Source organism: Budorcas taxicolor, chromosome X (genome assembly GCF_023091745.1).
Source record: "Budorcas taxicolor isolate Tak-1 chromosome X, Takin1.1, whole genome shotgun sequence".
Lineage (NCBI taxonomy): Eukaryota > Metazoa > Chordata > Mammalia > Artiodactyla > Bovidae > Budorcas > Budorcas taxicolor.
Genome location: NC_068935.1, coordinates 26530192 through 26555635, shown reverse-complemented (window position 1 = coordinate 26555635; position 25444 = coordinate 26530192). Strand labels below are relative to the sequence as shown.

At 40.2% G+C, this 25444-nt stretch overlaps 1 non-coding gene across 1 annotated transcript; it reads left to right on the top strand.

Moving 5' to 3' along the window:
- The first annotated feature begins 19249 nt into the window (after positions 1-19249).
- On the top strand, positions 19250-19356 carry LOC128070646 (U6 spliceosomal RNA). Its single transcript, XR_008201624.1, has one exon. It is a non-coding gene; the product is annotated as a U6 spliceosomal RNA (small nuclear RNA).
- Positions 19357-25444: the final 6088 nt, after the last annotated feature.

The window sequence follows — 25444 nt, the reverse complement described above, 5'->3', positions numbered from 1 at the left end:
AATTTCCAATCCACCTCTGTAGGCTAGTAGTTCCAATTTCAGTTCGATTTTCAAAGCCTTTGTATTGGTATTTGGATCTGTCCCAATTGTGTACCACCTAGTGGTCAGTGTAGGACCTCAAGAGTAATTTCTCTTGTGGTTCAGTTCTCAGAGTTTTTGGCATGGTCATTGAGTTAAAGGTGATTAGGATCAGATCCACACATGCTCCCCTAGCAGGTGAGCCCAGGAGCTTATAAAACAATCTCATGGGGTCACTTTCCAGGAGTCTGCCCTCTATGTAATCTCCTCAATACTTTCTGGCTTCCAGGACTCCATTTTTAGTCTTCAAGACAGAAACTAGGGACTTTAGTTCTCCCTCTGCTCTGCACATCTCTACTTATGTCCACTTCCCAGGCCAAGCTGTAGGAAGAGAGAAAAGCACAACAAAAGAGGAATGGGAGTTTGCCCAAGGGGGTCAAGCTGTACTGATCAAAAACTATTTTGACTCATGGAGGTTGCTCTGCCACCACTGCCCCTGGGTTGCCTGGGGTCTGGGCCATGAGATAGTGGAGACAGATAAAAGAAAACTACTTTGATCATCAGGAGTTTCTTTCCCTGGTCTTAAAGTCAGGATTAGAGTTTCTCCTGCAACTTTCTATGTTTGTACTGATGCCTACTTTTGGGTTTTAGGCTATGTTATATTTAGTGTGGGAGATACCACAGGGGGACAATGGTAGGTAAACTTGCCATCAGTGGGGTGATACTTCAGATTTTGGTTTTCTTCCTCAATCTGCCTGCTACTGTTTACTTTTCCTGGACCTCCCAGGTGGCTCAGTGGTAAAGAATCCACCTGCCAATGCAGGAGACACAAGAGATGTGGGTAGTCCCTGGGTCAGGAAGATGCCCTGGAGGAGGAAATGGCAACCTACTCCAGTATTCTTGCCTGGAAAATTCCATGGATAGAGGAGCCTGGAGAGCTACAGTCCATGAGGATGCAGAGTTGGACATGACTGAGCATGCATGCACACCTTTACTTTTCAGCATCTTCAAATAGCTGCTTCATGAATCTGTCCAGGTTTTATAGCTGCATTAAGTGGGAGAGACAGGCTGGATTGCACTTACTCTTGCCTGCCTGTAGTTGAGGGCCCTTTGTTTTTTCCCTGAGATCCAGTGGTTAAACATTAGTCAGCACACTACTGGCTGATTGTACAAAATGCAACTCTAAGTAAGGTCACTCCTTATGTAATCTCTCACCTTTCAGACAGGCCTACCATTTTCTCTCTGTGTGACTCTGAACAATTAGTTACTCTACCACTCTCGGCTTCAATATTCTCATTGTAACTGCTGCTGCTGTAACTAGAGGATAATAATAGTATATCCCTCATTAGTTTGTCATGAAATAATGCAGTACCTGGCATATAGTACATGCTCAATATTCTCATTTGTAACTTGAGGATAATAATAGTATATGCCTCATTGGTTTGTCATGAGATAATGTAGCACCTGGCATATAATACATGCTCAATAAATGGAAGTGATACTATTAAAAAATTAAGAAAGAACTTGTGTTTCCATCTCTTTCAGAAGAAGAGAGGTATGTATTTGGCCAGAAACAAAACCTAGACATGGAGAGGTCTTCTAGCATAAAGGTTTAGAGCTTGGACTTTGGAGCCAGCAGGCAAGTCTCAAACTAAGCTACTTACGAGCTGTGTGACATTGGGTAAGTTATTTCACCTTTCTGTGCCATCAATAAAATGAGTACAATGATAGTGCATACTTTACAGAGTTATTGGAAGGATTAAAGGAGATAATACATGAAAAATGCTCATTAAATATTGGCCTTATTAATACTGTATCAACTGAATTTAGTGTCTACTGTGATCTAGGCCCTGTAGGGCTATTTAATGGGTAGCTTAGAGAGGAAATGCCTATAGACAGACAATGTGTGTGTGTATGCACATGCACAACACATATTGTGTACATATAAACACAAATGAATTTCATGTCATATACTGTATTATATGTGTATGTGTATATATATATACACACACACACAGTCATCTATACAAACACACATACAATCATCTACATATTTATAAAATATCCATTAAATGGCCCTGTAGGGCCTAGCTCACAGTAGGCACTACATTCTCTCTCTCTCTCTCACACACACACACATGCATGTTATGGTGGCATTTTGGAACTTACTGTCAGCCCTCCTTTCTCTTCCTAAGACACTTCTCAGTCACCTGGTCTCTGCAGGATTGCAGGGCCCAGAGCTACTGCCATGATCCACTTTAAAACACCTGACAATGCTTACTGGACTGTAACAAAGTGAAATTAATGGGAACACAGCTCATTTTTCCAGATTGACTTAGGGCTCTGTCACTTCCTGCTTAGAGCTGTGGTCCTCAGTTCCCTTTGAATTAAGAGCTTGTGACTCTTGAGCCTGCCCTTTCCACGCCATGGGCCGACTGCTTGCTTACCCAGACTCTCCATAGGAGCAGCATGTGCATTGTTTCTGTGCAAATGGTGGCTGAAGCTAGAATTTCGAGAAGTGGTTTTGCTGATACATTGTTCTGTGGTTTGTCTAACGCCCTCTTTCCAGAGCAGCACATTGCCTCTAATTTTCTTCTTTGGGTGTCTGGTTGGATTTAAAATTTTCCCTTTATTCAGTCCTTGTCATTTAAAATTTTCTCTGTGCTCTAAAGATGTTGAGATTTCATTTTACAGCTTTGACAAAGAGTGGCATAATTGAATGTTTAATATTCAAAGCAGCAGCAACAGCTAAAGCCCTTCACGTGATAAGACCCTGGTCTCTGTGTCCCCAGCATCTGCCACCTTTGGGGAGAGAGCATGGTACAGTAGATAGAATTCTGCACTGGCAGTCCAAAAACTGATGCCCAGTCCTGGATCTGACCTTCACTGCCTTGGGGTCATAGGGCAAGTCATATCACTGCTCCGAGTGTCATTTTCTGTCATCTGAATACAGGCAGGCTTGGTATCACAGCCAAAGAGCTCAGCTAAGGCCACGAGTGGAGCAGATGGAAACCAGCAAGAGCACATGATGCCCCGGGGGACCCCCGCCGGGGAAAGCAAATAATTTAAGGAGCTGGTCCGCAGCCAATCTCCTTTGCTCTTCCTCCCTCAGGCTGATAAAAGCTCTGGAAAGATGCATTCTCTATGAAACATGGAGACTTGAGCCAGATCATTTTGGAGGCCTTTTAGTTCCCAAATTGGGGGATTATCATGGGAGAGACTGGGTATTAAAGCAGGTAGGGGAATATTGCTGAAACTGCTGCTGTTATGCTTGGGGGGTCCCAAGCAGGAAGAGAGAAAAATCTAGTCATTTAACGTTGTGGTTTTTGTTTCCTCATTTCTGAAAGGGGGATAATAATATCTCCTCTGCTGAGTACTCAGGGCAGCTGTGAAGAGCAAAGGCGATGATGCTATGGCTGTGGTCCTGGGAGCACTCTCAAGCAGAAATCAGCTGCATTCAGGCCCCATGTGGGAAAATGTGTTCCTTCCCTGGCCTTCCCATGCTGGGCACCAAAATCTAACTGCATCTGCCAGGTGGTATCCACGCAGTCCAGTCAACAGTCCTTGAAGACCCCAGAAAGACTTTACCGAAAGAACTCAATGTAGGCAAGGATTACATAGAATTTAGTGTAATTTAAACTGAGGTGTAAAATTTCTATATCAAACTATAGGCTACCCCGGTAGCTCAGTGGTAAAAAAAATCTGTCTGCAGTGCAGGACTACAGGAGATACAGGTTTGATCCCTGGGTCAGGAAGATCCCCTGGAGAAGGGCATGGCAACCCACTCCAGTATTCTTGCCTGGAGAATCCCATGGACAGAGGAGCCTGGTGGGCTACAGTCCATGGGGTCACAAAGAGCTGGACACAACTGAAGCAACTTAGCACGCAGTGTTAATTTCCAGTTTCCTCTTCACTAAGGAATTGGGGGAAGCATTTAACTCAGTGTAGTTTTGAAACTATTGAGGTTCTGGGTTTCTATGCTATTCTCATCTAAGTCCTCCAAATCCTTTTCTTTGTGTCTTATGCTGTTTTGTCTCCTCCTGCTGAGCTGCTCTGGGAAGAGTGCTTTCTTTGTATCAGGACCTTCATGAATCGACACAGGAAATTCACAATCACTTGGCAAATATTTATAAAGTGTTGGCTCTATGTCAGGTAATGCACTAAACTGGAGAGTAGGGACACAGAGTTTTTAAAATAAGTTCCTATCCTTTAGAAAATCAGAGTTCGGAGCAAAGGAGCCAAACTATTCAAGAAGTGAGATAAGTGCTTGGATAGTTTCATAGAGGAGGCCAGGGGAGCCTCACCCAGCATGGTTGAGGGTGCGGGTAGGGCTGGTTCAAGGAAGACTGCCATCTGAGCTGAGGGTCACAGGGGTAGTTGGAGCTTCCCTACAGAAGGTGGTTGGAAGTAAGATTTTCCAGGCAGAGGAAGTAGTGTGCATCAAGGCAGTGGGGGCATAGGCAAGCATGGCATTTGCAGAGAGCTGCAGTAGTTGGTTGACTCAGGAAAAGGTATTAAGGGGTGGAGTGATGGGAGATGAGGCTCGAGAGATAAGCAGAGGCTGGATCAGGAAGGACTTGGACATCATGCTGAAAGAAAGCTAGAAGGGTTTTAAGAAGGGAATCAACATGATTGGGGCTGTGTTTTTGAGAATATAGTATTGAAAGAGAATTCAAGATTCTCAAGCATGATGCACGGAGACCAGTTAGGACATAGGGCAGAAACCCACAATTTCCAATATGGCAGGCAGTTGAATCAAGATAATCACAATGGTGTGATCACTCACCTATAGCCAGTCATCCTGGAATGTGAAATTAAGTGGGCCTTAGAAAGCATCACTATGAACAAAGCTAGTGGGGGCGATGGAATTCCAGTTGAGCTATTTCAAATCCTGAAAGGTGATGCTGTGAAAGTGCTGCACTCAATATGACAGCAAATTTGGAAAACTCAGCAGTGGCCACAGGACTGGAAAAGGTCAGTTTTCATGCCAATCCCAAAGAAAGGCAATGCCAAGGATTGCTCAAACTACCACACAATTGCACTCATCTCACACGCTAGTAAAGTAATACTCAAAATTCTCCAAGCCAGGCTTCAGCAATATGTGAACCGTAAACTCCCTGATGTTAAAGCTGGTTTTAGAGAAGGCAGAGGAACCAGAGATAAATTGCCAACATCGGCTGGATCATGGAAAAAGCAAGAGAGTTCCAGAAAAACATCTATTTCTGCTTTATTGACTATGCCAAAGCCTTTGACTCTGTGGATCACAATAAACTGTGGAAAATTCTGAAAGAGATGGGAATCCCAGACCACCTGACCTGCCTCTTGAGAAACCTGTATGCAGATCAGGAAGCAACAGTTAGAACTGGACATGGAACAACAGACTGGTTCCAAATAGGAAAAGGAGTACGTCAAGGCTGTATATTGTCACCCTGCTTATTTAACTTCTACGCAGAGTACATCATGAGAAACGCTGGTCTGGAAGAAGCACAAGCTGGAATCAAGATTGCCAGGAGAAATATCAATAACCTCAGATGTGCAGATGACACCACCCTTATGGCAGAAAGTGAAGAGGAGCTAAAAAGCCTCTTGATGAAAGTGAAAGAGGAGAGTGAAAAAGTTGGCTTAAAGCTCAACATTCAGCAAACTAAGATCATGGCATCTGATCCCATCAGTTCATGGGAAATAGATTGGGAAACAGTGGAAACAGTGTCAGAATCTATTTTTTTGGGCTCCAAAATCACTGCAGATGGTGACTGCAGCCATGAAATTAAAAGATGCTTACTCCTTGGAAGAAAAGTTATGACCAACCTAGGTAGCATATTCAAAAGCAGAGACATTACTTTGCCAACAAAGATCCATCTAGTCAAGGCTATGGTTTTTCCAGTAGTCATGTATGGATGTGAGAGTTGGACTATAAAGAAAGCTGCACACCAAAGAATTGATGGTTTTGAACTGTGGTGTTGGAGAAGGCTCTTGAGAGTTCCTTGGACTGCAAGGAGATCCAACCAGTCCATTCTAAAGGAGATCAGTCCTGGGTGTTCTTTGGAAGGAATGATGCTAAAGCTGAAACTCCAATACTTTGGCCACCTCATGCGAAAAGTTGACTCATTGGAAAAGACTGATGCTGGGAGAGATTAGGGGCAGGAGGAGAAGGGGACAACAGAGGATGAGATGGCTGGATGGCATCACGGACTCGATGGACATGAGTTTGAGTGAATTGGTTGGTGATGGACAGGGAGGCCTGGAGTGCTGTGATTCATGGGGTAGCAAAGAGTTGGACACGACTGAGTGACTGAACTGAACTGAATTAAGGCAATAGCAGTGCAGATAGAGATTCAGACTTGCCTCTGCTGAAGCAGTAGTAACTTGGGTCTAAGGATGGTGTTGGCTAAGTACTCTAAAAGTCAAGGCGTTTAACGACTGGGGAAAAAGCCCTGGATCTGTCTCAAAGGAAGTCACTGGTACCAGGGCCAAGAATCAGGATAGCAGGAAGTGATGATGGCAATGGTATCATGTGCAGAGTCCAAAAGAGCTTTAGCGGCACTGTATATTGAGGTCAAGTGCAGGTCAGTTGATATTTTTATGTTGCTTTGCTTGTATCAATATTAAAAACTAGTATTTGTGTCTTGTTTGGCCTATACAACATTCTAAGCATTTTGAGTTGACAGTTAAAAACCAGGAGATTGGGACTTCCCTGGGGGGTTCAGTGGTTAAGACACTGTGCTTCCAATTCCGAGGGTGCAGGTTCGATCCCTGGTTAGATCCCTCCTGCTGCACGGTATGTGTCCCCCGCACCAAAAACAAACCAGGAGGTTTTCCATTTTGATAATCCAGATTTCTGGTTTCTCTGGGGAATCCAGAAGCTCTGGCTGCACTGGGCCTGCATTCGTTCATGGTCATGATCAGCTCACGCTGAGTAGCTACTGCTGCCTTTAGAGGTAGTACTGCTTTTCAATTTGTCATGAACCTGCCCTCACCCTCTCTTGTGGCCCGATTGGCCAGTATAAACTTTCAACTTGTGATCCCCAGGTTATCTCAGGCTTGAATTTAAAGGGAGCCCAAGGCAGCTGGATTGCTCATATAGGACAGTCTTTATCTTCATACTGAAAAGAAGAGGTATTCCAAAAAAATCCAGTGACTAGATTTTTAAATGTTGTCTTGATAACAAACATATTAGGCTTTTAAAAAGATTCCTTAAATGTGGAATCTTTTCAAAAGCCTTTTATGAAATATGTTTTTATTGCTCTGTATTGTGATTGTTTACATAGATGTCTTTTCCACCTATCTTGTGATTCTGTGCCTTTTCCTTAGTGGTGGGTATGAAATTTAAAAAGGTGCTGAATATACACATCTGTTGAAAGAAACAAATGGGGGGAGGTAAGACTGCTCCTCTTTCTTACTGGGGGCACCAGATGAAACTATGTATGTCAAAATACATAGCACAAAGCCTAGCACATAGTACACGAGCAAATCAATTTTTCCTCCCTGTGTAAAAAAGTGCTTAACGATCAGACCTTTGGCAAAAGCTGGCTTCCTTCCTTCCTTCTTCTACTTCTCTGGTATCTATGTTCCTTTGACCATAATAGCAGGGCTCTTACATGCAATCTCTCCCACTCAGAATGGCCCTTGTCTATATATTCAATTCACTGATTGTATATTATAAGCCTGTGATGTATACAGCTCTGTAGTAGGGACTGCAGGGTTACCAGGGTCGTTAGATCCAGTTCTTCCCACTTACTCTTGCTTGGTAGGGGAAATTGGACATATAATCAAGGAGCTGAATATACACAAAGCAAACTGTTCTGTGTTCCACAAGAGAGGAGAGACAGAATGCCCCCACCATTTTTGAGGGAGGTTGGAGGAATCAGAAGAGGCTTCCTGAAGGAGGTGAGACCAAAGATGGCACTGAGAAGAAAAAGATTTCAGCACATAGAGGTGGGCTGGCTGCAGAGGCAGCTCTCTACCTGCAGGAAATGTTTCCCTTGGAATCGTGCCTGGTTGTCAAAGGCCTTTTGAAAGTCTAAATAAAGTAGATAGACTGGTTCCTTTTCTGCCAAGGGGTATATTTACCCTCTGAGAATTCTGTAGATGAACGATGCAAAAGCAAACAAAAACCCCAAAGTATCACACTTAACTAGGTCATGATACCATGATATTCAAACTATTGAACTGATATTTCTTTGCTTATAGCTGAAACTCATCTTATAAATATTTATTGAGCATTTATTATGTGCCAGGCACTGGCCCTGTTGCAAGATATTGGGGCACGTTAAAGTGAATATGATACAGGCTATGCCCTCAAAAAGCCTCTAATTTATTGAGACAGATATGAAAACTAAGCAATGTAGTAAGTAGTCTAAAAGGGGTCTGATCAGGGTGCTGTGAATGTGCAGAGGAGGCAATAATTAATTCTGTAGAGAAGGTGAGGCAAAGTGTCACAAAAGAGGTGATTTTTTTTTTTTTTTGTGGACCTTGATGAATAAGTAGGATTTCTCAAGACGGAGAAGGGGGTAAAGAAAGAATTAATATTAATCAGAGCCAAGAGCTTTGCATTTAGCCCTCAATGAAATTTGTGATCCAGGTATTACTGTTTCCATTTTGCAGATGACGAGACCAAGGCCTCAAGAGACTAATTGATTCATTTGAGGCCACGCAGCTAATCAATGTCTGGTCAGGGTCAGAGACAGGCTTTTAATTCAAGCCTCTGTGGCTCCACCATACCAAGCTTCCTTCATGAGGAAGAAGCTGGTGCCAGTGGGGATATGGAATGGGATGCTAGGCAGAAGCAAAAGTTTTGCTGGAAATTGACAGAATTTGTGTCAGTGCGGTCTCACTTTAGCTGTGATGGTGATTGCCTGACTTGAGAGCACTTTAGGAATGATTATCTTCTTTTAGACCTGTTTTTGAAATGGGAGTTGTTCAGTGTCTGCTTACATCCACTGTAACATTCAGTTCAACAAGCACTTATTGACTGAAATGCAGCACAAGGGGTTTGGGGCCGTTTGACCATCTTCACGGTCATTTGTATTGTGATAGATTGGAACAATTCTTGGAAGACTCTTTGTAGCCAAAGGCACCAGATTGATGATGCTATTTCCGGTCCTTAGAGACAGACATGGCATGAAAATAAAGGCTGCAAGAACTTATTTTTCAAGATGTCACTCTCTTGAAAGTACAAAATGTTGTCTATTTAATAGCCATTTAAAATCATTTCTTCAACAAGGGAAGGTTTAAATAAATAGGTATTTATTTAAATATTAAAGTATTTAAATAGGTATTTAAATAAATATTTCACTTCAGTTCAGTTGCTCAGTCATGTCCGACTCTTTGTGACCCCATGAACCGCAGCACGCTAGGCCTCCCTGTCCATCACCAACTCCTGGAGTCCACCCAAACCCATGTCCATCAAGTAGGCGATGCCATTCAACCATCTCATCCTCAGTCGTCCCCTTCTCCTCCCGCCCTCAATCTTTCTCAGCATTGGGTCTTTTCAAATGACTCAGCTCTTTGCATCAGGTGGCCAAAGTATTGGAGTTTCAGCTTCAACATCAGTCCTTTCAATGAACACCTAGAACTGATCTTTAGGATGGACTGGTTGGATCTCCTTGCATCCAAGGGACTCTCAAGAGTCTTCTCCAACACCATAGTTCAAAAGCATCAATTCTTTGGTGCTCAGCTTTCTTCACAGTCTAACTCTCACATCCATACATGACTACTGGAAAAACCATAGCCTTGACTAGATGGATCTTTGTTGGCAAAGTAATGTGTCTGCTTTTTGATATGCTGTCTAGGTTGGTCATAACTTTCCTTCCAAGGAGTAAGCATCTTTTAATTTCATGGCTGCAATCACCATCTGCAGTGATTTTGGAGCCCCCCAAAATTAAGTCAGCCACTGTTTCCACTGTTTCCCCATCTAATTGCCATGAAATGATGGTACTGGATGCCATGATCTTAATTTTCTGAATGTTGAGCTTTAAGCCAACTTTTTCACTCTCCTCTTTCACTTTCATCAGAGGGTCTTTAGTTCTTCTTCACTTACTGCCATAAGGGTGATATCAACTGCATATGTGAGGTTATTGATGTTTCTCCCAGCAATCTTGCTTCCAGCTTCCTCCAGCGAGGTGTTTCTCATGATGTACTCTGCATAGAAGTTAAATAACCAGGGTGACAATATACAGCCTTGACGTACTCCTTTTCCTATTTGGAACCAGTCTGTTGTTCCATGTCCAGTTCTAACTGTTGCTTCCTGACCTGCATACAGGTTTCTCAAGAGGCAGGTCAGGTGGTCTGGGATTCCCATCTCTTTCAGAATTTTCCACAGTTGATTGTGATCCACACAGTCAAAGGCTTTGGCATAGTCAATAAAGAAGAAATAGATATTTTTCTGGAACTCTCTTGCTCTTTTGATGATCCAGCGGATGTTGGCAATTTGATCTCTGGTTCCTCTGCCTTCTCTAAAACCAGCTTGAACATCTTGAAGTTCACGATTCACGTATCGCTGAAACCTGGCTTGGAGAATTTTGAGCATTACTTTACTAGCGTGTGAGATGAGTGCAATTGTGTGGTAGTTTGAGCATTCTTTGGCATTGCCTTTCTTTGGGATTGGAATGAAAACTGACCTTTTCCAGTCCTGTGGCCACTGCTGAGTTTTCCAAATTTGCTGGCATACTGAGAACAGCACTTTCAAATCTTTCAGGATTTGAAATAACTCCACTGGAATTTCATCACCTCCACTAGCTTTGTTCGTAGTGATGCTCTCTAAGGCCCACTCGACTTCACATTCCAAGATGTCTGTCTCTAGGTGAGTGATCACACCATCATGATTATCTGGGTCATGAAGATCTTTTTTGTACAGTTCTTCCGTGTATTTTTGCCACCTCTTCTTAATCTCTTCTGCTTCTGTTAGGTCCAGACCATTTCTGTCCTTTATTGAACCCATCTTTGCATGAAATGTTCCCTTGATACCTCTAATTTTCTTGAAGAGATCCCCAGTCTTTCCCATTCTATTGTTTTCTTTTATTTGTTTGCATTGACCACTGAGGAAAGCTTTCTTATCTCTCCTTGCTATTCTTTGGAACTCTGCATTCAGATGCTTATATCTTTCCTTTTCTCCTTTGCTTTTCGCTTCTCTTCTGTTCACAGCTATTTGTAAGGCCTCCCCAGACAGCCATTTTGCTTTTTTGCATTTCTATTTCTTGGGCATGGTCTTGATCCCAGTCTCCTGTACAATGTCACAAACCTCTGTCCATAGTTCATCAGGCACTCTGTGTATCAGATCTAGTCCCTTAAATCTATTTCTCACTTCCACTATATAGTCATAAGGGATTTGATGTAGGTCATCCCTGAATGGTCTAGTGGTTTTCTCCACTTTCTTCAATTCAGTCTGAATTTGGCAATAAGGAGTTCATGATCCAAACCACAGTCAGCTCCCGGTCTTGTTTTTGCTGACTGTATAGAGCTTCTCCATCTTTGGCTGCACAGAATATAATCAGTCTGATTTCAGTGTCAACCATCTGGTGATGTCCATGTGTAGAGTCTTCTCTTGTGTTATTGGAAGAGGGTGTTTGCTATGACCAGTGTGTTCTCTTGGCAGAATTCTATTAGCCTTTGCCCTGCTTCATTCTGTACTCCAAGGCCAAATTTTCCTGTTACTCCAGGTGTTTCTGGACTTTCTACTTTGCATTCCAGTCCCCTATAATGAAAAGGCCATCTTTTTGGGGTGTTAGTTCTAGCAGGTCTTGTAGGTCTTCATAGAACTGTTCATCTTCAGCTTCTTCAGCATTAGTGGTCAGGGCATAGACTTAGATTACCGTGATATTGAATGGAAACAAATAGAGATCATTCTGTCGTTTTTGAGATTGCATCCAAGTACTGCATTTCGGACTCTTTTGTTGACCACGATGGCTACTCCATTTCTTCTAAGGGATTCCTGCCCACAGTAGTAGATATAATGGTCATCTGAGTTAAATTCACCCATTCCAGTCCATTTTAGTTCACGGATTCCTAGAATGTCAGTGTTCACCCTTGCCATCTCCTGTTTGACCACTTCCAATTTGCCTAGATTCATGGACCTAACATTCCAGGTTCCTATGCAATATTCTCTTTACAGCATCGAACCCTGCTTTAATCACCATTCCCATTCACAACTGGGTATTGTTTTTGCTTTGGCTCCATCCCTTCATTCTTTCTGGAGTTATTTCTCCACTGATCTCTAATAGCATATTGGGCACCTACCGACCTGGGGAGTTCATCTTTCAATGTCCTATCTTTTTGCCTTTTTATACTGTTCATGGGGTTCTCAAGGCAAGAATACTGAAGTGGTTTGCCATTTCCTTCACCAGTGGACCACATTCTGTCAGACTTCTCCACCATGACATGGCCGTCTTGGGTGCCTAAATAAATATTTATTTATTTATACAGATATTTATTTTTTATTTAAATATATATCTGTATAGAGGATAGAAAAAGCATGTATCTATAAACCTGCATGCATGCATATATGCATGTGTGCTGTTCTTAGTCACTCAGTCATGTTCAACTCTTTGTGACCCCGTGGATTGTAACCCTCCAGGCTCCTCTGTCCATGGGGATTCTCCAGGCAAGAATACTGGAGTGGGTTGCCATGCCCTCCTCCAGGGGAATCTTTCCAACCCAGGGAACAAACCCAAGTCTCCCACATTGCAGGCAGATTCTTTACCATCTGAGCCACCAGGGATGCATATGTGAGTACTAACTCATTAGAATTTATATAGTAGCTTAACTGATAAAAATTACCTAAAAGCAAAGTCTACTGTAGTTCCCCACCCCTCTTAACAAAAACAAAAAATCTTCCCCCCTTTCTCCTTTGAGCAGACAAAATGTTTGACTCAGGATTGAAGAGGTTGTTAGTGAAGAGAAAAATTACAGAACCCTGCTTACTTTGCTGATGTGAAAAAACTTAGCAAATATTAGGAGACAGAAACCTCATGGCTACCAACAACAGCAGCATAGAGCATGCAGCTAAAGAATTTCTCTCCATGGGGTGATCTTGGCAAAAGAATACAAAGTTTCAATAATGTAAGATGAATGAGTTCTGGAGATTTAACATACAGCATGGTGACTATTGTTTAACTGTAGAATGACAGTTGTGTTAATTAGCTTGATTGTGGTCATCATTTCACTATATATATATATATATATATATATATATATAAAAACATTAAGTTGTACACCTTAAATGCATACAATTTTTTGTTGATTATACCTCAGTAAAGCTGAAACAACTCCCACTGGTTAAAAGCTTTAAAGTGGTATGTGTGTGCACACGTATGGACCTCCAAATTGTCAAGTCCTCTCAGTCCCTTATCTAAAATAATTTTAAACTGTATCCCCTCCTATTATTCTCTGTTTCTAACTGATTTCAAATCTATTCCTGCATAGCTGTTCAAAATTGAACACTACTTTCTTCTTCCCAATTGTCTTTTAGAAAATAGATATATTCTTTTTCTGATTAGATAACAAATATGTTTATTATTCAAAGTGCAAAAATACAGAAAAATACAAGAAATAAAAGTAAAACATCACCTGAAATCTCACCATCCTGTGGTAACCAGCATTATATGTTGGTTACCATCCTTTCATTCATCTCTCGTATGTATTTACATACAAATACAATTTTAGTCATTTGCATGTCACCCTCCACTGCATAACCAGTGCTAACAAAAGGATGTATATATTCTTCATCTCCTTCTTCAGGTCCATATAGCTATGTTAAAAATAAATACTCATATATACACATAGGGGTTTAAAACTGTTATTCATTTTTGAAGAAGCGTCATATTATATACTTTCCTCTGCCTCTTGCTTTTCTTACTCAACAGTGGAATCTCCAAGTTTACTGGAACAGATCTAGTTAATTCCTCTGATGTCTGCACAGTATTACATGGTATGGATGCATAATTTATTTACTTGTTTCTCTGTTACAGGGCATTCTTTTTGCTATGATAGAAACAATGTTGCTGTAAACATCCTTGTGTATGGATTTGTGTCAGTCACTTCAGTTCAGTCACTCAGTCATGCCTGGCTCTTTGCGACCTGTGGACTGCAGCATGCCAGGCTTCCCTGTTCATCGTCAACTCCTGGAGCTTGCTCAAACTCATGTCCATCGAGTTGGTGATGCCATCCTACCATCTCTTCATGGATTTGTGTAAATCTCCTTATACTGTTATTTTTATTTCTTTGAGATACATTCACACCGGTGGAATTGTTGGAACCAAAGGTATGTGTGGTTTTCATTTTTATAGATATTCCTAGATTGCTTTCCTAAAAGAATATGAACAGTCAGTACTGTAAGCAGTGTGATGAATGCTTCCTTCCCATCCTGCCAAGAATAGTTGTGAGTACTTAAATATTGGCCAATCTAATGGGTGAGAAAGAACTTAAGAATTTTTTAAAATTTACATATTCTCAAACTGCTATTGTTAAAGACTATTTGGATTTGCACTTCATAGTCTTCATTTTCCTACTGTGTATTTTTGTCTTATCAGTTTGAAGGAGCTAGTTGAGTATTATACATTTTAACCTTTTATCTGGCATATGTATTTGTAAGTTGTATTTCTCAATGGATCATCTGTCTTTTGAACTTGTTTATGAAATTTTTCTATAGAAATGTTTAAAAAGAAAATTACGTTGTCAGTATGTTTAAGTTTTCCTTTATAGTTTCTGGGTGTTCTAGCTCAGATAAAAGATCTCAAAACCACTAAGTTACACATATATTTGTCTAAAAGTTCTTGGGATTTTTCTTGTTTTACTATTGAAACTTATGGTTTTAAGTTTAAGTAAATTTACCTTTAACAGTGGGGTATTGTAGAGAGTTAAAATTAATTTTATTGTAGATGGATAACCAATTGTGCCAGACTTTTTGTTAAATAAATTACCCCTTTCTTACTGAATTGAATTACCACTTTTGTCACATATTAAAGTCTCTGTAATAGTTCCACTGACCTAATATTTGTCTATTTGTATGTTGATATCATACTATTTTCTTTATAGTGGCTTCAAGATATATTTAAATTTTGGCATATGCAGATTCACATACTATTTTTTTTATAACTTTATTAGTTTAGACTTAGATTTTTGTTTTTCTATCTAAAGCTCGTGTGTGTGTGTGTTAGTCGCTCAGTCATGTCTGACTCTTTGAGATTCCATGGGCTGTAGCACGCCAGGCTCGTTTGTCCATGGAATTCTCCAGGCAAGAATACTGGGGTGGGTAGCCATACCCTCCTCCAGGGGATCTTCCCAACCCAGGGACTGAACCTAGATTTCCTGCATTGCAGGCAGATTCTTTACTGTCTGAGCCACCAGGGAAGCCTTAAGCTCATGTACTCTGTTATAAAACAAAGTAGTACAAAAATTTATGGGATTCTAATTGTAATTGCTTTGAATTTATGTATTCATTTGGGGAGAATTACCATTTTTATTATAGTTAGGCTTTCCATCCAAAAATATGGTGGTGTGTTTTTAGTTTTTCAAGAAAGCTAAGTTTAACATGGCTTACATTCTAGTCAATGTTATAAGCCAAGAGTCAGAATAAGCCCAATGTTTAAGCCAAGAGTCAGAATAAGCCATCTAGTTGTTGAACAAAGTGAATACAAAAGTGGTCATTATTTGCTGATAACTTTTATTTCTGTCTGTAAACTGTAAGAGAATGAACTGAAAGTCAATTAGCACTAGTTATAGATACTAGAAATGTGATAAGCACAACATAATATATAGGTAGTTCTCAATCTCACTATCCAAATAGTTGTTAGATTGACAGGAAAACATTACAACCAAATTTTGCTATGTGTTTCTACACCTGCTGTAAGAGACCCATATGTGGCAACATTAAAAACCTTTACTACTAGATTTATTTTTATTCTTCTAAATGTCATTGTAACAATTATAAATCTTTAATATATTATTTACATTAATGTATGTGACTGTTGGTATATAGAAGGAAAATAATTGCATGTGATATTGTATAGTTTCATTGTGTATTACATGCAAACATATCCATTAATGAGGTCCTTAAGGGTTAAGTTATTCAGTAATTGTTTTATTTTTTAAATATTTTAATCTTGTAATTAACTTTTTATCTGTACTGGGTCTTTGTTGCTGCAGGCTTTTCTTTAGTTGTGGCGAGCAGGGGCTACTCTCTCTTTGCGGCACTTGGGCTTCTCCTTATGGTGGCTTCTCTTGTTGTGGAGAAGGGCTCTAGAGTGTGCAGGCTTAATTGTCTTGCGGCATGTAGAATCTTTCTGGACCAGGGATCAAACCTGTGTCCCTTGCAGTGACAGAAGGATTCTTAACCACTGGACCACTAGGGAAGTCCTGTAATGACTGTTTTAAATGCTTTTTATTATGTTGAAATCTTTGGTGGATGGTTATATAGATATATATCTAAGAGTGCTTTAGTGATATTTGTGGAAATTGATTGGAATTACTGGCAGGGCTGGAGACATATTTTTTTCTTTTAAAGATGTACTGTAGGCTCCTGCTTTTATAAAATTTCTTAATCAGCATGTTTTCAGGTATTGAATAGATTCTGATAATGAATGATACCTGCCCACCCCCCAAAATAGATTTCCTCTATTATACCAGAAAAAGCAATTTGGGGATAGAATGAGGAAAGATGCCCTCACAAAGGTCAGTGATATGGGGTGAGACCCAACCTATGATTGGCTGTCTCTGAGATGGCTCCCAGTGATCCCAGATTCCAGGTATTAGTGCCCTTTTGTGACCACCTACCATTGCGTGTGGCTCAACCTAATGACTTGCTCCTAATGAGCAGAATCTCACAAAAGTGATGGCTGTAACTTTTGAGATTAGGTTACAAAAAGACCATGACTTCTTCCTGCTTCAGCCCTCCCTCTGGGGGAAGCCAGCTGCCGACTTCTGAGTTGCCCTCTGGAGAGATCTATGTGGCAAGGGACTGTTGTCTCTGGCCGTCAGCCAAGGAGGATCTGAAGCCCTGCCAGTAGCCGCGCAAGAGAGCTTGGAGGTCGATTCTTCCCTAGTCAAGCCTTGAGGTGACTGGAGCCCTGGCTGACAGCCTGGCTGCAGCTTCGGGTAAGACCCGAGACAGAGATATCCAGCTAAGCCACAATCAGATTTCTGATCCACACAAACTATGAGATAATAAATGTTTGCTGTTTTAAACCACTAAGTTTTTTTTTCAGTTTTGTAAATTAAAAAAAATTTTTTTAATTGAAAGATAATTGCTTTATAAAATTTTGTGGTTTTCTGTCATATATCAATAAGAATCAGCCATAGGTACACCCATGTCCCCTCCCTCCCGAACCTCCCTCCCATTTCCCTCCCCATTCCACCCTTCTAGATTGTCACAGAGCCCATGTTTGAGTTCCCTGAGTCATACAGCAAATTCCCATTGGCTGTCTGTTTTACATATGGTATTGTAAGTTTCCATGTTACTCTTTCCATACATCTCACCGTCTCCCTCCTCCCCTTCCCGTGTCCGTAAGTCTGTTCTCTATGTCTGTTACTCCCCAATGTCCATTGCAGCACTATTTATAATAGCTAGAACATGGAAGCAACCTAGAAGTACATCAACAGATGACTGGATACAGAAGCTGTGGTAACCCTATATATGATGGAATACTACTCAGCCATAAAAAGGAAAGCATTTGAGTCAGTTCTAATGAGGTAGGTGAACCTAGAGCCTATTATACAGAGTAAAGTAAGTCAGAAAGAGAAATATAAATATCATATACTGATGCATATACATGGAATCTAGAAAGATGGTACTGATGAATTAATTTTCAGGGCAGCAATGGAGAAACCACTAAGTTTTGAGGTAATTTGTTAGGCAGCAGTGATGACTAATACAAAAGCAGAATGTAAGAGATGTGAAGAGAGGCACTGACAGTGTCTGGTTCACCACTCTCTCTTCCAGCATGTAGCACAGAGTGCAATGCAAAGCGGGCTTTCAATAGATGTTTTCTTGAAGATTGTTTTTTGATGTGGAACATTTTAAAAGTCTTTACTGAATTTGTTACACCGTTGTTTCTATTTTATGTTTTGGTTTTTTGGCCTTAAGGCATGTGGGATCTTAGTTCCCTGACCAGGGATTGAACCTGCACCCCCTGTACTGGAAGGTGAAGTCTTAACCACTGGACCACCAGGGAAGTCCCTCAATAAACATTTTTTGAATGAATGAATCAACAAATGAAAAGGCCAAGAGAACTGTCCTTTCCTCAACTCTCTTACATTTTGTCATCTGGGTCTTAAGCATAGAATCTTATAAAATCTTTTCTGAAAAGAGTTGCAGTACACTTCTGACTTGCTCCTCTAAGCACAAGACCAAAAATTAGTTCAGAGAACCAGGCAGGGAACTGGAATTGTGTCACCTCTCCCTCTTCCTCCAGAAACACATTTTCTCCCGAAGTATCCTGGTCCACAGAGATGCAGCCTGCTTCCAATAGAGGGTACCTTTAACATCACCACCCCTAAATGAGGAAATCAGATTCTCATCTCCATTTTAGAAGATAGTCTTTGTTTAGTGTCTACTTAAAGAGTCCAGTTGGGTTTTTTCCCCTGAGAACAAAGTGAGAGTTTGCTTTAAAGGAACATTGGCATCTCCACCAATTCATTACTAGAAAGACTTTGCTTGGAGTGCAGAAATGACATTTTTGTTGTTGCCATTTTTCTTTTTCCTTAGTTTTATCTACCAGTGTTTAAAAATATATCTCAAAGGTATACAGTGCTCTGTGACATCCTAGAGGGGTGGGATTGGGTAGGGGGTGGGAGGGAGGGGATAGAAGTATATTAATGCCTGATTCGTGTTGATATATGGCAGAAACCAACACAATATTGTAAAACAATCATCCTCCAATTAAAAATTTTAAAATGTCAAAAAATATGTCTCAAGGATTTGGATGTTCCATGGGCCCCTTTGGAACACTGTAGCCCATAGACCCTATGCTACTACCTACTGATCAACTGTGCTGGCTGTTTCTCCCCTAGGTAGTATGTACCATTGTATCATAAACACTTTTTTGCTCTTAAAGCCCTGTGAGAGGGCGGGTGCATTCACAATGCCAAAAAAAAAAAAAAAAAAAAAAAGATGTTAAAAATGGAGGCTAATTCATGTTACCACATCTGGCCACAGATCCCTTGAAAAAGACTTAAAATTACAAGTGATCATATTTTCTCCTGGCTATGAAAATGAAGCTTGAATAAAAGAACCCAGCAAGTGCTTGCTTCAGCAGCACATATACTAAAATTGGAATGATACATAGAAGGTTAGCATGGCCCCGTGGCAGGGATGACATGCAAATTTGTGAAGCATTAAAAATAAAAGAAGCCAGTGAATTGTTTATTTGGTACTTTTCATTATTTTATTAGTCTTCCACATGAATAGCAAAAAATGATCTTGAACAATGCCAACTCTTACTTGTTAACCACCTAGTAGTAGCTTAGACTTATTTATATCTAAAAAATTGTACTTTTCTGTTCTAATTTCATATAGACAGAAACATGGTCTCTTTCAAGATAAATGTGGATATAAGCATTTGAGGTTTTTTTACATCAAAATTCAAAATTTTCTTTGACAAGCTTGTATAGAGTCTACTATGTACACGTATCTCCTGTCTCATGGAGTTTATAATCTATTAAGAATTACAAGAGATGTGATGATAATGACATCTTTTATTGAGAGCTCGGTAGTACCAAACACCTTTTCTCCAGATGACTTCCTTTGGTCCTCACAAGAAACTATTAAATTAGTAGTATTAGTATCTTAATTGTATACATAAGTAAAGTGAGTCTTGGGGGAAGGGGTCAAATAAAATGACCAGTCACAGAACTTACAACAGTGGCATGGGGGATAAAGGCCAGGTCTGTCTGATGCTGGAGTTCTTAACTGACAAAACATCATAACGCAAAGTTTATTAAAGTGACTCTGGTGTGAAAACCTGCTGGTTAGCCTCCAAGAAACCAAAGTCTGGGGGTCCCTTGGGATAGGGGAATAGAGAAAGGGTTGCAGAGTTGACACGCAAAGGAACTGATGAAAGGGCATCACCAGGTGTGGAGCCTGAGGCTGAATTTTACTCATGGGTGGAGACCTCACCTGGTTCAGATATAGCAAGGACTGACAGATTGATAGCTCTTGTGATTCTGCAGGATATGGTGAATGATTGTTTTAAGTCAGTAGTAATTTAATTGATTAACCCCACTAACAAATAAGATAAGACAGAACAGGGTAAGTAGCATAAAGGAGCTTTGCATAAAATGCCATTGGGATTCAGATAATACAAAATCAGGAAAAAAAGCTTTCATTTCCAGAATACTTTCTCTATGCCAAGCATTGTGCTAAGTGCCTTACATGCAATCACTTAGTCCTCACAATGCTTATCTTATGAAGTGGCATCTTTTCATGCCCATAGATAACTTTGAGAAGTTGTGTTTTGTCAAGGGCAGACAGGTAGTAAGCAGTGGAGTGAGATTCAAGCCCAGATCTGTCTGGTTGACCTCAAAGAATATCTTGGTGCATGACTCAGGACAGTCATTATGAAGCAGGTGGCACTTGAGATGGACCCTAAAGGAAAGGTAGGTGGTCACAGGCAGAGATTGTCGTAAGTAAGAGGACAGAGCCAGAACAAAGGTGCACATGTGGGAAGGGGTGGAGCTGAGTGCAGAAACAGCAAGTAGTACAGTTTGCGTAGAGCTTCATTTGGTTGCAGAGCTACAGGGGAAGAGAAGATTGAAGAGAGCAGTTGAGACCACATTTTGGATGTCTCTGAATTCCAAACTGAAGAATTTGTACTATGTAGTTGTGTTGGTTTGCTAGGGCTGCCACAAAGTACCACACACTGGATGGCTTAAAGAACAGAAATTTATTATCTCAAAATTCAGGATGCTAGGAGTCTAAGATCAAGGTGTTCATGGCAGGGTTGTTTCCTTCTGACAGCTGTGAGAATGATTTATACCAAGCTTCTCTCTTGACCTATAGGTGATCTTTTCTCTGTGTCTTCATGTTGTCTTTCTTTTGTCTGTGTCTGTGTCCAATACCTCCATTTCTTATAAGGATACCAGTCAGATCTTGAATTAGAGCCCATCTTAATGACCTCCATAAAAACCCTGTCTTCAAAAGGGAACCCTCCTAAACTGTTGGTAAGGATGTAGATTGGTATAGTCACTATGGAAAACAGTTTGGAGGTTCCTCAAAAAACTAAAAATAGAGTTACCATATGTTTCAGCAATCTCACTCCTGAGTCCAGGGTGTATGTCTGGACAAAACTATAATTCAAAAAGATACATGCACCCCAATGTTCATTGCAACACTATTTATAATAGCCAAGATATGGAAACAAACTAAGTGTCCATTGACAGATGAATGGCTAAAGATGTGGTACATATATGCAATGGAATACTACTCAGTCTTTAAAAAGAATGAAATATTGCCATTTGCAGCAATGTGGATAGACCTAGTGATTATCATACTAAGTGAAGTAAGTCATAAAGAGAAAGACAAGTGCTATATGATATCACTTACATTTGGAATCTAAACTGTGACACAAATGAACTTATTTACAAAACAGAAACAGACATAGAAATCAGACTTGTGGTTGCCAAGGGTGGTGACAGGGGGTTGGATTGGAAATTTGGGACTAGAAGATACAAACCATTATATAGAGAATGGGTAAACAACAAGGTCCTACTGTATAGCATAGAGAACTATATTCAATATCCTGCAATAAACAATCATGGAAAAGAATATGAAAAAGAATGTATATATATGTATGACTGAATCACTTTGCTGTACAGTAGAAATTAACACAACATTTGTAAATCAACTGTATTTCAGTAAAATAAATTTTTAATAAAAGATCTTGTCTCCGAATAAGTACCTTATATACCGAGGTACTAAGGGTTGAGACTTCAGCATATGAATTGTGGGGGGTGGGGCACAGAATTCAAGCTATAACACTAGTCAGGCAGCTGGTTCAGTGGTTTTAAGGAGTCTGCTTTATTTTGAGAAAACTGTTGTTTAATGTCAGACTTTCAAACTGGGTACATAAAATCAAGTGATGCAAATCATATGAAATAAACAGGGTAATAAATCTCAGAGGCATCAGTGTGGTGAGAAGATAAAGAAAATCTTTCTATTTAAAACAACCAACTACGGACATTTTTACATCAAGAGAAAGGGCATTATTCACATCCAGGGAGATGCTTCTTTATTTTGGAAAAAATGTCTTGATGGTTTATTTGAGTTTGAATGGTGAATCCCATATCCCTCACTCCAGCCCTGGGCATTGTTGGAAAGAGGAGAATAAGACAAAGGAAAGATTCAGTTTACCATTATACTAAAGGTTGACTTTAAAAAATAGTAATCAGGTGATGATGATGTAAGGCAAAAGGAAGATGCAAATACTGAGAGAAGGGATAGGGAAGAGCAAGGAGAAGTAAGACAAGACAGTAGGAAACATAAGGAAGAAAGTTGGACAATTCAGTATAAAAATGGGAGCAGACAGGTGTGTGTAATATTCAGTTTTAAGTTTTTTATTATATTTCAGTAACGTGCTGCCCTCCTTTCAAATGGCTTTTTCTACATGTAAGATCCTTTGATTGTGGTGTTTAGGGGAGATGAATGGAAAAAGAGCTGAATGCTTTAATTAGGTGTAAATGGGAAAAAGAAAAAAAATGACTAGAGAAGGCAAGATGTTCCTGAGATCAAGAGCTTAGTGGAAATAAAACCTCAGATTAGGCCAAGTGGGGACCACCACTACTTATTAACAGTGTGGCCTTGAGGAATTCAACTAACCTCTTTAGCCTCAGTTTCCTCATCTTGAAAGTGGGGACAAAAAGAACTTTTGTGCCACTCTTAGTGTATATTATTTTCAATAAATATTTATTTTAAGCTTGTTGCATTCACAGATTAAATGAGACAATGGTTGTGAAATGTTTGGAACACCACCAGACACATAATTAAGAGTGAGATAAGTATTAGCTGTGGGAAGGACCAAGGGACTTCTAGCAGCACTTGGAATGGAGGCTCAAAGTGCTTTTTTCCTAACAATTAAAAGGAAGGATGAGGTCAAAAGAAGGGAGGTCTTGGGAACACCAAAGCTGGAAACATCTGGGTTCCTCTGGGAAGTAAGGGGAGGTCTGTAGGAGTGTAGTATGCATAGGAAGAATAAAATGGACAAAGTTCCTGGAAGAATATCAAGGGAAAATATCTCTTTTAATTAATTCAATCAAGGATGGGTGCTCCCCATCTCACTGTTGCTCTTTCTTTCTGTGTGTCTCACAGTTTGGCTCTGTTTTTAGCAACTGTGCTGCTGAGTGACTGCCTCCTCCGTGCCCATTTATGTTTTGTTTTGACAAATTGCAAGGATGCAGAAAAGCACAGAGAAAAACCTCATAGACACCTATGTGCCCACCGCCCAGTTCTAGTAAATCTTTACATTCTGCTTTGCTTCCATCATTTCTTTTTATTTATTTCTTTTTGAGAAATTAGACATTATAGGTACCATGGAAGCTCCTGGATTCTTCCTCCCTTTCGGTCTGTGAATGCTTCTCCCTGGAATACAGTTCTCTGGCATACAGTGTGGATTAGGCTCAACAGTATCCCAGGACCGTGAATTCAGTGTTCATCATTCTTATGTATGCTGTCGTACTTTTAACACTTACGACTGTAGCTATAAGCAATATTCTTTTATAGGTGTACAGCATATTGTTTCAAATTTTACAGATTATACTCCATTTATAGTTATTATAAAATATTGGCTGTATTTCCTGTGCTGTACAATATATCCTTGTAACATATATTTCATACATACTAAGCAGTTTATACCTCTTAATCCTCTACTCCTATCTTGACCCTCCCCTGTTCGTGCTTCCCAGGGGTAACCACTAGTTTGTTTTCTGTATCTGTGAATATGTTTCTTTTTTTGTTATATTCATGAGTTTATTTTATGTTTTAGATTCTACATATACATGATTATATGCTTTTAAGTTTAATGAGGCTCCATTTATTTATTTTTGTTTTTGTTTCCTTTGCCTTGGGAGACAGATCCAAAAAAATATTGCTGTGATTTATGTCAAAGAGTGTTCTGCTTAGGTTTTCTTCTAGGAGTTTTATAGTTTCTGGTCCTACATTAAGTCTTTAATCCATTTTGAGTTTATTTTTTAATATGGTCTGTGAAAATGTTTTAATTTCATTCTTTCACATGTAGCTGTCCAGTTTTCTCAGCACTACTTATTGAAGAGACTGTCTTCTCCATTGTATATTCTTGCCTCCTTTGTCATAGATTAGGTGATCATAGGTGCATGGACATGGTATGCATGCATACTAAGTCCCTTCAGTCGTGTCTGACTCTTTGCAACCCTATGGACTATAGCCCACCAGGCTCCTCTGTCCATTGGATTCTCCAAGCAAGAATACTGGAGTGTGTTGCCATTCCTTCCTCCAGGGGATCTTCCCGACCCAGAGATTGAACCCATGTCTCCAGTGGCTCCTGCACTGCAGGCAGATTCTTTACTGCTGAGCCACTGGGGAAGCCAGACATGGTATAGTAATCTCTTTTAATGTCCTTCTTTTGTTTTTCAGTAAAGTTTTATTATTTCCCCTTGCCCCCAAAGTTTTGTACATATTTTGTTTGATTTATTCCTAGGTACTATATTAGTCAGGGCTCACCAAAGAAACAGAAATAATAGGATATAGCTATATCTATAGTTCTATCTGTCTATCTATAGCTGTATCTATATCTATCTATATATGTAGATATAGATATACTTCCCTGGTGGCTCAGTGGTAAAGAATCCACGTGCCAATACAGGAGACTTGGATTCAATCCCTGGGTCAGGAGATCCCCTGGAGAAGGAAATGGCAACCCACTCCAGTATTCTTGCCTGGGAAATCCCATGGACTGAGGAGCCTGACAAGCTGCAGTCTATGGGCTGGCAGAGTAGCACATGACTGAGTGACTAACTCATTCACTTCACTTTCTAAAGGAGATTTGTTATAGGAATTGGCTCTCATGCTTATGGTGGCTGAGAAGTCCCACAGTCTTCTGTCTGCAAACTGAAGAGCCAGGACAGCCAGTGGTATAATTCAGTCTGAGTCAAAGACCTGAGAACCAGGGGAGTTGATGGTGTAACTCCCAATCTGAGGCCAAAGACCTGAGAACGAGATGGCTGCTGGTACAAGTCTGGAGTCTGAAGGCCCAAGATCCAGGAGCTCTGATGTCCGAGGGCAGGAAAAATAAATGGATATCCAGTTCAAGAAAAAAATAATTTGTTCTTTTTTTTTTTTTTTTTTGCTTTTTTGTTCTATTTGGGCCCTCAACAAATTGGAAAATGCCCACCCACATTGGGTGAGAGCAGATTGCTTTACTCAGACTACTGATTCAAATGCTAATCTCTTCTGGCAGCACCCTCATAG